Source organism: Notamacropus eugenii, chromosome 1 (assembly GCF_028372415.1).
Source record: "Notamacropus eugenii isolate mMacEug1 chromosome 1, mMacEug1.pri_v2, whole genome shotgun sequence".
NCBI lineage: Eukaryota > Metazoa > Chordata > Mammalia > Diprotodontia > Macropodidae > Notamacropus > Notamacropus eugenii.
In genome coordinates this window covers 212,373,828-212,387,524 of record NC_092872.1, presented here as the reverse complement: position 1 = coordinate 212,387,524, position 13,697 = coordinate 212,373,828, and the positions used below count along the sequence as shown (strand labels likewise).

Below are 13,697 nucleotides of genomic sequence, written 5' to 3'. Positions count from 1 at the left end.
TTCTACATCCAGAGAAAGAACTATAGAATTGGATTACAGAATGAAGCCAACTATTTTCTCTTATGTTTTGGTTTGGTTTGGTTTGGTGTGGTTTGGTTTGGTTTGGTTTTTCTCATGGTTTCTCCTATTCATTTTAATTCTTCCAAGCAACATGACTAAGGTGAAAAAGTATTTAGTAAGAATGTATGTGTAGAACCCATATAAGATTCCATGCTGTCTTGGGAGGGAGGGGAGAGAGAAGGGGGAAAGACGAGGAAGGGAGGAGGAGAAAATATAAGATTTATGGAAGATGAAAAATGAAAACAAATAAATTAATTTAAAAAAGAAGTGATGGGAGGGGATGCCATGATCTTAGGTATTTTAATGTTAAGCTTCAAGTCAGCTTTTACACTTTCCTCATTCACCCTCCTCAAGAGGCTGCTTAATTTTTCTTCCCTTTCTGCCATTAAAGTGATATCCTCTGCATATCTGAGATTGTTGCTAGTTCTCCTGGCAACCTTAATTAAGAAGGTTTTCTAAAATGAGTGGTGCAAAGAAATTGAAGAAAACAATAGAATGAGAAGGACAAGAGATCCCTTCAGGAAAACTGGAGACATCAAGGGAATATTTCATGCAAAAATGGGCACAATAAAAGACAAAAATGGTAGGGACTTCACAGAAGTAGAAGAGATTAAGAAGAGGGGTAAGAAAACACCAAAGAACTATACAAATAGAATCTTAACATCACCGATTACTGATGAGGGCTGGAGAGATGTGAAAGATAGAGGAACCCCAAGACTGGAGTTCTCTGCATAGGTCATCTGAAAAAGCATTTGCAGACTCAAACATTCTTGAAGTCAAGGTGGTAAAGATTTATTACACTTTTCAGTGGGCTAGAAATCTTAGGGAAACTTCAACCTTAGAGGTACAGTTAAAGTTTATATAGGATATCCTATAGTATAACATGTGCCAAGTCTGCTGACTAGGTGATTCAGGGTGGGATTAGGGAGTGGTTAAGGAGTGGTTAGTTCTTAAAGGAACATGCATTTTTCATATCTACTGCACAAGTATTTCACCCAGAGCTCATTAGGAAATAGCCCAAGGGGTCGGGGGGGGCTACATGGAGGTGTGGTTTTAGACCTGAAATGTCACTAAGTCAACTAACAGTCAGGACTGACTAAGTAATAAACAGGCTGCTCTCATCAATGTCTTGTTAGACAAGATAAAGTAGGGAAGCATATGTATGTCCAAGTCTAGGATACATATAATTGATCAATGAGTAGTAAATGTCAGTTCTGCCAGTACACAGCTGGTTTAAACTAATAAATTCTTTAAGTGCAGCTGGCTACTATAGCAGGAAGATAATGGTTTTGCTGGGGCAGATTGATCTTGGGCTGAGGAGAAACTACCTGGGATAGTGTTTTGAGGCTAGGGAAAAATGTGATTTTTAGAGAGAAATGTGATTTTAGAATTGGGGTCCAAGCACAGGCACCCAAGCACCCCATCATTACCATGATGGTGTGGTTATTGACCTACATCCTGGAGAGTGAAATCAAATGGGCCTTAGGAAACATTGCTAACAATGAGGCTAGTGGAGATGATAGAATTTCAGCTGAACCGTTTAAAATCCTAAAAGATGATGCTGTTAAAGTGTTGCACTCAATATGCCAGCCAATTTAGAAAACTCAGCAGTGGTCACTGGATTGGAAAAGGTCAGTTTACATCCCAATCATAAAGTAGGGCAATGCCAAAGAATGTTCAAACTATCAAACAATTAAACCTATTTCACACACCAGCAAGGTTATGCTTAAGATTCTGCAAGTTAGGCTTCAGCAATATGAGAACCAAGAATTACCAGATGTACAGACTAGTTTTCAAGGAGGCAGAGGAACTAGAAATTAAATTGACAACGTTTGCTGGATTATGGAGAAAGAAAGGGAGTTCCAGGAAAACACTGACTTCTGCTTCGTTGACTGCACTAAAGCTTTTGACTGTGTGGATCACAACAAAATGTGGCAAGTCTTCAAAGGGATGGAACAGCCAGATAATCTTACTTGTTTCTTGAGGAACCTACATACAGGCCAAGAAGCAACAGTTAAAGCCAAACATGGAACAACTGATTGATTCAAGATCGGGAAAGGAGTATGACAAGGCTGCATGTTGTCACCTTATTTATTTAACTTCTATGCAGAGTACATCATACAAAATGCTAGGTCGGATGAATTAAGGTTGCCAGGAGAAATATCAATATGCAGACACACAGACATACACATATACTATATTATAAGACATTGTGTATATTATGTACATAGGTGTGTGCATATATATGTGTATAGGTACACACGTGTATACTGATATATATATAGTATATATATACATACACACATACATATATTCCTATATATGCCAGCTCTGTACATGTACCTGTAGAAGCTGACCTGGGAGCCAAGAACACCTGGGTTCATTGATTCATGGTGTCTTGGTGAACTTAGTGCTCCAGACAATTCTTTAGGATGATAAATTGCAAAGAATGTGCCAGCCCACAATGTTAAAGGGAATTTCCTCACCAGAGAGCTTCTTATACCAGGAAAATCACAGGTCCGGTCCCCATCTCCATTGTTATCCTTATTATAAATGTGTGTGTGTGTTTGGACTAACAGCCTATGTAGCTGCGTGTTGTAGTCTGGTCCATACATGTTTTTTATACACTTTGCTTTTCAAGTGTAGATGGTTAGAATGATCTCTTCTGCATTACTGTGAACTTTCTGTATCAGGCCTGCACAACATACAGTCTGCCAAAGGATTTCAGGAAGTCTGCCACTGCGCACTGTCTCCTGTTTTGTCATGTGACCAGTGGCAACCAACCATCATCCATCTATCTGAGCTGCTAAAAACCTACCTGCCACCCAAAGAAGTTTAGCCTATTCTAATTTTGTCCCCTACCTACTGCCAAGTTGTGCAGGTCTATTCTATATGATACCACATCTTTATTGTCATGAAACTATCTGATATTTGATCCCACTGTACTTCTGATGGTTAACTGAAATTTTGTTTAAAAAATCATTCAAACAAAATACAGCCTTGAAGTTATTTCTAAAAAAAGGTGTCTGACTCAAGAGGAAGGAGTGTGATACCCAGAAAGGGTCTTTGGCCTAGGAAAGAGTATTCAGACACAGTCCTGACCTTCAAGTCCTGAATCTAGCACGTACAGACTAGGTAGTCTTAAACAAGTCTTTTCATCTCTCTGTAATTCAGTTTTTCTCATCTAAGAAATGGGAAGGTGGGGGTTGGGCTCTTAAGATTCCTCTCAACACTAACATTATTTGGTCCTGTGAAGGCAACTCTTTTATTCGCTTTTCTGCAGAGAATCTAGCTTTGATTTCTAAATGGGTTTTTGTTCATTTCTAATGAGTCAATATGAAAGTGACTCAGTTCCTAATAGTGTTTGGTGTCAGTTCACTGGACACTTGACAGAAGCTGCTTCTTGAGTACCAACAGCTAAATGAATAGCTGTTGCCTATCAAAGAAAAAAGATTTTTATTAACCTCTGCCCCCTTTAAAATAATTTATTGACATATTCTGTTTTTAGATAACAATCACCTCTCAACGATTCTTAAACCCCTCCCTATCTCCCATAGTACCTTTTATTACACAAAAGAAACTGTTTGAGCAAACATTCGGATTATGCGATTTTGACTGACAGAGCATGTAACATCTGTGGTTTGCCATTTCTCAACAGAAAAGGAAGTGAGTTTTAACATCAGCTAAGAACCTTCCCTTATACTTGGATGAGAAAAATAGAAACCATTTACTGTGACTCCTTTTCTACATATTAAAACCGCTTGACATCATTTCCTATTTTCTCTTCCTTTCTTCCATCCTCTGATCATAAGGCAATCTTCTTGAAAGGTACAATACCTCTATATGTACTCTTGATCCCATTCTCTCCCATGTTTTTTTCTTTTAGCAGACTATCCCCACAATCACTTCCTCTGTGTGTGTAATCTTTCATCTCTGCTTATCTATTAATTCCTTATCTATTGTCTACAAATACTCCAAGTCTCTCTGATCCTAAAAAATACAAACCCTCACTAGACCCTCCAATTCCTCAAATTATCGCTCTGTATGTTAATTCTCCTTCAAAGTGGAAAAAGTTTTTTATATTCCCATTGCCTCTATTTCCTCTCTTCTCTGCACTGAGTCAACAAGCATTTAGTAAGTGCTATGTGCCAGAAACGTAAGGGCTAGGGATGTAATAAAAGGCACAACTATCCCTGCCCTCCAGGAGCAGTTCAAACTGCTCTCTCAACGTTGGCGGAGATCTCAGTCATCAAATAGGATGGCCTTTTCTCAATCTTTATCCTCTCTGATATATTAGAAGCCTTTGACCCTACAGGCCACCTTCTCATCATGGATATTCCCTCTCTTTTCTGAGTTTATGTGACAGTGTTCTCCTTTGGTTTTCTTTCTACCCATGTGGTTGCTCCTTATCCTTCTGTGCTGGTTCTTCAACCATATCATGCCCCCTAATTAAAGGTATACCCCAAAGTATACCCCTCCACAGGAATGGTCAATCCCAAGATCTCATTACTACCCTTTACAAGGGTAAGTGACTCACTTTCTTGATCAAAAACTCTGACAGCCTAACCATCCAATATTCCATCTCTCCCTATGCCTGTCCTAAATTGTCCTGTCCTAAACTGATTTTCCCCTAATCGTTATCTCTAGTCTTTCTACTCCCCAATACTCTTTCCTGAGTCCCCTTCTCTTTTCTCTCCACACTCTCACATTTGGTGACTTGGTCAGCTCTCATGAGTTTCATTATCATCATCATCATCATCATCATCACCATCATCATCATCTTCACCTTTGTGCCCATAACTCCTAGATCTATGAATCCAGCTCAGCTCTCTCTCGAGCTCTAGTCAAATAACTCCAATTGCCTATTCAACATTTAAAACTGGTTATCCTATGGGCATCTCAAGCTCAACATGTCCAAAGTAGAATTTATTATCGTTCACTCAAATTCTTCCCTCTTCAAATTTCCTGAATTCTATTAAGGGCATCACTGTCCTTTCAGTAATTACAGGTTTGGAACCTTGGTATATTCCTTAATCCTTTCACTCCCCAAACTCCTCCAAACAAGGGGCTTTGATGTTCTGATCTGTAGTTGCCTCAATGGCCTATATCCAGACTGGACTCCAGCCATGTTTCATTTTCCTCCAGCCCCCTCATTTTGCAGATGGGGTCAATGAGACCCACAAGTACAAGACTACTTCTTGTCATTTCTTAAAGTTTTTTTTTTAACCTTTCTAAGCTCCAGTTTCTTCAATAGTAAAATCAGCATGTTGGATTAGATGGTTCCTTCTAGCTCTAAATTCTGTAATTCTATAGTCCTTCTCTAATGCATCCATTTCCATGTTATGACTAAAAATCTTATTTTATTTAACATTCTTCTTTCTATAACTTGCTTTTTTTTCATTTTTAGATCCCCAGTTTTTATCTTCCATTTTATTGTATTTTTTAATAATGATAATTGACATTTATAATTATAATAATTACTAAGGAATCCTTTGAAGTTCACTCTATTAAAACTTTTGACTCTAAACAGATCATGATTGCTATTATCTGCTGCCCCATGGATCATTCTCCCTCTTTCCTCATAGAGTTCAGCACCGGGTTCACTGTCTTTCTCTCCTCCCCAGCTCCTGCCCTTATCTTAGGAGACTTCGGCATTCATTCTGATGCTCCCTCAAACACCTAACCCTCCATCTCCTTGGATCTCCTCAAATCCCATGACTCTGTTCCACTTCAGCCACACACAGGGATGGTCAAACCCAGGATCTCACTACTACCCTTTACAAGGGTTAAGTGACCCACTTCCTAGATCAAAAACTCTGATAACCTAACCTCCTATTATTCCATCTTTCTCTGTGTCTGTCCTAGACTGTCCTGTCCTAAAGTGACTTTTCTTCCCATCAGTTTTTCCCCTCATCATCTGGTCTTTCTACTATTCAATACATTCTTAGACCATTGTCTTGTTCTGACTCCACTTTCCAGCCTTCCATATACCTTACCTTATAGTTAAACAGTTTAACTCTACACTACCCTCTGGAATCCCTTGTTGTCTTATCATATCTCCACTCATTCCTTGCTCAACCCTAACCCTGGAGCACTCCCATCATCCTCCACTCCTACTCACATGCTGCTAAATAGAGCTGGAGGAAGGCACACAATCATGCAAACTGGTACACTACAGATTTACGTTGTTTAATTGGGCCCTCATTTCAATAAGGAAATCCCTTTACTACTCGATAATTGGTTCCCTATCTCAGGCCTCACAGAAACTATTACAGCCTTTTCTAGACTTAAGTAGCCTGTACTTCTCCCCTTCTCACCTCCCAGCTAAGGACTTTGACTTACTTTACTGACAAAAATTGGAACCATTCCCAGCGTGATCCCTATCATCCTCCTTTATGTATCTCAAAAAACTGTCCATATTTCCTACTTCTGTTGAAAGTGCCACCATTCTTCCAGTCTCCAAAGTTCATAATTGATGTTATCCTCACCTTCTTACTTTTCCTCTTCACACAATAAATTCCCAAAGTTTGCTATTTCTATCTCCATGTCTCCTGACCCCTATCTTATCTCTCTAGTCACATAGTCATCACCTTACTTCCTCTCACCCTCATTACCTGTGATAATGTTTAATATAAAATTTTGGAATAATCTCTTTGTTCTCTCTGAAGTAAACTCAGAGAGTGCCTCTTCCTATGTCAGCAAAAGCCAGCCAAGGCCGACTCTACACTCCTTAACCTAAGACACTATATCTTGAATAATGGGACTTTCCTTTGATCTATAGACATATACTATGTTATGGCGTATTAATGATAAAGAAAATATAGACATCTTAGATCATAATTTCTATTGAACATTGTTTACCCTTTCCTATGTCAATTATCTGTTTAAGGGAGGAAGCTTGCCACTTACTAGTGGTGGGGTTTCTTTCCTTATCACCGAGACATATGCTTACCCAGCTTGGAATCTCAAGGCCTGACTAACATTGCTTTGTTAATTGTCCTGTCTTACTGAATTTATGATTTGCTTAATTAGGAGAGTTTCTTTCTCATGGCAAAATGTACTTAAGACAGATGATTTCTGTACTAGATAGTCAGAGTCACCTCTGACTCCATAGCGCTATGTAACTGTTTTCTTTATGGGGAATTGATCAATTAATTAATTAAATCATAAAATGTATGCATTTAGCCATGTTGCCTTTTCTCTAACCAAGTTTTCAGGTCAACACCTGTTACCTAGATTTTTACAGTGCCTCCTAATCAGTCTACCTGCTTCAATACTCATCACATTCTAAGCTATCCTCCCCGCAACTGACAAAGTGATTTTCTTTAAGCACAACTCTGACCACATTATACTATCTAATAAACTCCAATGGCTCTGAATTGCCTCTAGGATCAAATGCAAATCCCTATGATTGGCTTTTAAAGACCTTCACAAATTGGTCCCAAACTATCTTTGCAGTCTTAGTATAATTATTGCATTGTACCATCTAGCCACAATGACTTTCTCTCTGTTCCTCAAACAAGGGGCTCCACTTCCAATCAATCAGTCAGTTAACAATCCCCCTGACTACTTTTTAAAGAGGCCTATTCACTGAATGGGCATTACCTCACTTTAAGTGAGTACCTGAAAAGGTCTTAGCCTAAAAGGTCAAGGTCTCCCATTGCATCCTGGGTCACCTCCAGTCATCCTGATGAATGTCTAGTCACTGGATCAGGAGGCTCAGGAGGAGAAAGTGAGGCTGGTGACCTGCACAGCCCTCCCTCACCAAAGTCAGGTGCAAGTCATGTCATCATTTCTCTGATGTCATGGTCCTCTTAGAAAATGAAGGATGAACGCAACAACAGTTAACAAACATTTAATAGGTGCCACCATGTGCCACCTTTACACTGATCAACCCCCATGTCTAAAATGCATTCTCTCCAGTGCTTTACCTTATAGAATTTATCTCTTCCTTTAGAATTCAGATCAACTTTTATAGGAAGCCTTTCCTCATTCTCAACTCCTACCACTACAACCCTAGTGCCCTCCCTCCCAAACTACTGTTTATTTTATATCTATTCTGTTTATTTTTATATACTTAAGATATGTACATTTTGTCTGTGCTGATAGAATGTAATGCCCTTAAATATGGGGAATACTTAATTATTTACATTGATATCCCCAGTGTTTGGCACCGTTCTTGGTCATGTGGTAGACACTTAGTAAATGCTTGATGATTAATTGTTTTAAAGCCTGAAAGTACTTTGCATGCATATTAATAAAAACTATCATTTATATAGCACTTTAATGTGTACAGGGCCCTTGAAAAATAGGATCCTCTTTTATCCTCACTTGGAAGGTAGGAGCTGTTATTATCCCCATTTTGCAGATGATAAACTGAGACAGAGGCCAAATGACTTCTCCAGGGTCACACAAATAGTAAGTGTCTGAGGTTACATTTGAACTCAAATCCTCTTGAGTCCACATCCAGTGCTCTACCTGTTGTGGCATCTAGCTGCTGCCTCCTTATTGTCTCACCTGAGACTCACAACAGCTCTGTGAGGTACATCCTCTGAGTATCATTATCTTTACAGATGAGAAAACACAAGGAAAGTAGAGCTTAATTGAGGTTAAATGATTTGCCAATATTAATTTGTCAATATTTACTGAGTCACCCTACCTGTGGTTGGAGTCAATAACAATTCACCTGCTTCAGAAAGTGGTGTCTTCTTTGTTATGAAGGGATGTGACACCTCTCCATCAATCCTTTGGGCGTGGCCAACACAAGTGAAAGGTAGAGTATCCAGGAGGAGAGCCACAAGGGGAGAAACCTTCTGCTCTAGACCTGTAAGAGTAAGGTCTTTCTGACCCCAACTCTAGGAAAGAAGCCACCTCATGGCAACTTTCCATGATGTCTTTTCCCTTCTAAAGATCCCTTCTTTTTCCTAAAGAACTGCCTTCCCACCAGAGGGTTGGCATGGGCAGACAATTTGAATCTTACTCCCTATTTTTTTTTTTTACTTGCTCTCACTGGGACACAAAATTAAGCTATTACAACAATTCTGGACTGATTTTGATTAATCACACTTTCCCCAGGGGCATATATATGTTCCCATTAAGTACAACACAAAGTGGTTGATATAAAGTGTTCTTGTTTCTCCGTAGCAACACTATGATGATTATTGATTGTGATCCTGACCTGAACTCAGCATCAAATCAGTCAATTAATGAAAAAGATTTTATTAAGTATTAATAATATGCCAGGCACTGGGCTAAATGCCATGAATACAAAGAAAAAGCAAAAATAATTCCAGCCTCTACAGAGCTTGCATATATAAGTCAGAACAGACAAGATAAATATAGAGTAGAGAGAGGGTAACCTTAAAGGGGACAGCACTAGCGCCTGGGGTGTTGCAGCCACACCCAAAGAACTGAGGGATAGGTGTCACATTTCCTTCATAGCAAAGAAGACACAACCTTCTGAAGCTTAACCTATTGTTTTAAGTTGGATTGTTACTGACTCCATCCACAGGTAGGGTAACTCAATAAAGACCTAATCCTTTCAATCTCTCAAGAATAGGGTTACATATCCTTTCCCCAAAATAATACGCTGACTGCCCCAGGGTGTTGTCTGTTGTCAAGTCAAAACAGGAAGCTTTCATTAAGTGCTTACTCTGTGGTCCTGAACTGTGCAAAATGCTGGAGATATAAAGAAAGCAAAAACCAAACAAATAAAAGGGCAGGACCTGCCCTCAAAGAGTATTCTAATGGAAGAAATAACGTGTAAACTACGAAGTAGAAAGAAGATACATACAGGGAAGATAAAAGTCATACTGAAAGGGAAAACTATTAGCAATTGGTTGATTGGTTGTTGTCTTCTTGAGGAGGACCAAAATGATATCACTATGTTAGAGTCAAGTTACAGTATGTCTGACTGTGGCTGATCAGACCAATATGAGCTCAGAATGCTCTGCCACAGGTTGGGCACAAACAGTCCCTGTGAACATTTGGGGTGGATTCTCCAAATTTATGCATCTCACATTTCTTTTGAGCTATTTCAATTCTGCAAATATACATTTGGCATTCAAACAATGCAACCAGCCCATTGGAGTTGTGCTCTCTCTGCAGTTGAGTTTCAATGTTTGGCAGCTTGGTTTGAGAAAACACCTCAGTGTCTGGAGCCTGATCTTGCCAGGGGATCTTCAGAATCTTCCTAAGACAATTCAAATGGAAGCTATTCAGTTTCCTGGAATGGGACTGGCATGCTGTCTGGGTTTCACAGGCATACAGCAATGAGGTCAGCACAATGGCTTGGTAGACCTTCAGTGTGTTAGTTAGTCTAATACCTCTTCTCTCCCACAGTTTCCTTTCAGAGCCACCCTAACACCAAACTAACTGTGGCAATGCACGTGTCAATCTCATTATCAAGGTGTATATCCCCTGGAAAGTATACTGCCAAGGTAAGTGTACTTATCCATAGTATTCAGTATTTATCCATTTGCTGTAAATGATGGTTTTATATATGAATGGTATGGTGCTGGCTGGTAGAGAACCTATGTTTTCTTTGTATTAATTGTTAGGCCAAAATTAGCACAAGCAGCAGAGAATTGATCCATATTTTGTTGCATCTCAACTTCAGAGGTTGCATTGACTGCATAGTCATATGCAAACAAAAAATCATGCACCAGTTTTCCCTCCACATTACTCTTGGCTTGTAGCCTTTTCAAGCTGAATAATTTACCATCAGCTCAGTAGCTGACTTTGATGTCATATTAGTCCTCATTGGAGGTATCTGACAACACTGATGAAAACACCATGTTAAAAAGCATGGGAGCAAGGACACAGACTTCGTTCACTCCACTGGTGCCTGGGAAAGTTCAAGACTATTGTCTATTATCTAGAACCCAGGAAAGCATGCTGTCATGAAATTGATATACAATACTAATGAACTTCTCTTGGCATAACTTTCCGTAAGCCCTCACAACTAATAGTATCAAAATCTTGGTTATATTGACAAACACTGTGTACAGATCTCTGTTCTGCTCCTAGCATTTCTCCTGGAGTTGTTGGGTAGCAAACACCATATCAACCATTCCTTGGCCATTTCTTAATCCCCACTGGCTGTCAGATAGATGACCATCTTACAGATGAAATATTAGCCCATTAAGGAGGATTCTGGCAAGAATTTTGCCAGCAATGACTAAGAGAGAGGCCCCCTGAAATTATCACAGGACAATCTATTTCCTTTATCTTTACAGAGATAGACAATGGAGGCATTCTTGAACTCCTGGGGGATAACCTCTTCTTGTCATAAAATTTGTGTCATCTTTTGTATGAGCAGTGGATTCCCCCCACCTTTAAATCTCTGGGTTGGGTAAGTAGACAATTTGAGGGTACTTTTTCTAGCTCCTTCTTTACACCAATAGGCGAGCAGTATGGTCCTTAAAAGACTGCTCAGACACCTGGTGGAGCGGGGTGGGAAGAGGGGTGGAGATGCTGAATCTCACTGCTGCTTCCAGTGAGAAGACAACCCTATGGCCTGAGCCACCTGTGCACAGGGTTGTAACTACAGCTCCAAGTGTATCTGTACTTGCTGCTTGCCTGTCACCACAGGATTTTGAGATAGGTAAAATGGTAAAACGATATGGGTGATGTCTTTGATTTGTGCACAAATTAGATTTAAGTGAAGCAGAGTTACAAAAAGTCATCAGTCTCACTCTCTCTTCCAGAGCCATCACGGTCTAGTGGCAAGACAGAATCAAGATGACTGGTGATGGCTCAAGATACAGTGGATGACTTTGGTGTTTTCAATGTATAACCAAGCTTTCAGCACCCCATAACACCTGCTTTAGCTGCCTTCATGGCTGTTAAAACAAATTGTTCTCATCCACCCCTTCTACCAGGAGAAGTATTCACATACTTGAGGTAGACACCCCCCCCCAACTCACCAATGGGTTTGAGTCCTCTTGGTTACCCTCAACCTGGTTTAGCCCACCTGCTGAAATGGTTTCCCAGGATATGGCCATTGCACAGGCAGCAGATTCTTGGGGTCACAGAGGAGAATTAGGTGGATCAGGTGGACACCAAAGGTGGAAAGAAGCCCTGAAAAGGACTGGGCAACCTTCAGATCAGAGGTACTAGTCTTCCCTGAACACACCCTACACACCAGCAGCTAGAGAGACCAGGGAAGGTTGTGTTTGTCCTTCGTTGACGAAGAAGACCATGTCATCAGAGAAATGATGACATGACTTGCACTTGACTTTGTTTTGAGTGAGGGAGGGCTGCGCAGGTGACCAGCCTCACTTCTCCTCTCCAGTGCCATCTGAATCCAGATGGAGATGACCCAGGATGAGGCAATTGAGGTTAAGTGATAGCCCAAGGTCACACAGCTAGTGAGTGTCAAGTGTCTGAGGTGAGATTTGAACTCAGGTCCTTGTGACTCCTGCACTGGTGCTCTATCCACTGCACCACCTAGCTGCCCAACCAGGAAAGGTTACCTGGAGTAGGTAGGAATTACGCTGAGTTTGAAAGAAATGTCATGGGAACTCAAGATGAGAGAGTAGAGCATTCCAGGTGTGAGCTAGCCTCAGAGTCAGGAAGACCTGGCTTCAAGTCCTACTCTGACACATACTAGTCCTGTGATCCTGGCCTACTCACTTAATCTCTAAATGACACAGACATTTCTCTGAGACTAGAAATGGCAGAACAAGTATGTTGATTCATATTTCTAGAAGGACTGTTTCATTAACGATACCCTCTGCCAAAGAAATTTCTAGGTCTTGTACAAAAAAATTTAATTTGAATCATGATTGTTGTTCAATAATTGGATCCCAGCATTAAACAGGAGGAGAATGTTTTATACAGCCTTTTTAGGATTGCAAAACTTTAATAACTCTAATCTTCTCACAGAAACATCAACTTCATATTTTTAATACAAATACTCTATTTGTGTTGTTATATGGCATCAAGACACGGAACACAACAATCTCCTTAAGAAGTGAAAATAAGTTTCACTATTAGGGCAATGGAGAGGTGCATGGTGTCAACATAATGACAAACACTGTGTGATGGGGAAGAGGAAGATGTACCCCACATTAAGCTAGTTTATTTAATCATAAAAATAATGCGCAGATAATAACAGTAACAATTTTTTTTCTTTACCAAGTTTGAAAAAATTACCTGATTGAATTGGAAAGGCTATTGGTTGGAAAAAGGTTAACCATTCGCCCAGCAGCCTTTAGCAAGCTCAACTGGACAACCCAACGAACAGTTCTAGAGTTCAAGATATTCGAGGCAAAGAGCTGCTTTATGAAGTGTCAAATGAGCAGAACCAGAACAATTCATACAACAACAATATTATAAAGAGCAGCAGCTTTCAAACACTAAGCACTCTAATCAACTCAACGACCAACCATGACTCCAAAGGATTCATGATCAATCATGTTACTTAGTTCCCAACAGAGAGGCCAGCGTGCAGATTGAGCTATATATGTTATGGGACATAGCTAATGAGGGGAATTTATTTTTTTGACTGTATGTATTTGTTACAAAGATTTTGTTTTTCTTTCTTTTTCGATGAGAAAAAGTCAATTTTATCACTGAAAAAAATACAATTTTTAAAAAGCCAACACCTTCTATAATAGAGAGGGTAGCAACAG

At 39.8% G+C, this 13,697-nt stretch overlaps 1 long non-coding RNA gene across 1 annotated transcript in view; it reads left to right on the top strand.

Moving 5' to 3' along the window:
• The window catches only part of LOC140515593 (uncharacterized), a 50,835-nt gene extending 39,403 nt beyond the window's left edge, over positions 1–11,432 (top strand). Inside the window, exons 2-3 of the long non-coding RNA XR_011971097.1 lie at positions 10,402–10,499; positions 11,298–11,432. This is a non-coding gene — a long non-coding RNA (uncharacterized lncRNA). The remainder of the gene's footprint in view (positions 1–10,401; positions 10,500–11,297) is intronic.
• The last annotated feature ends 2,265 nt before the right edge of the window (positions 11,433–13,697 follow it).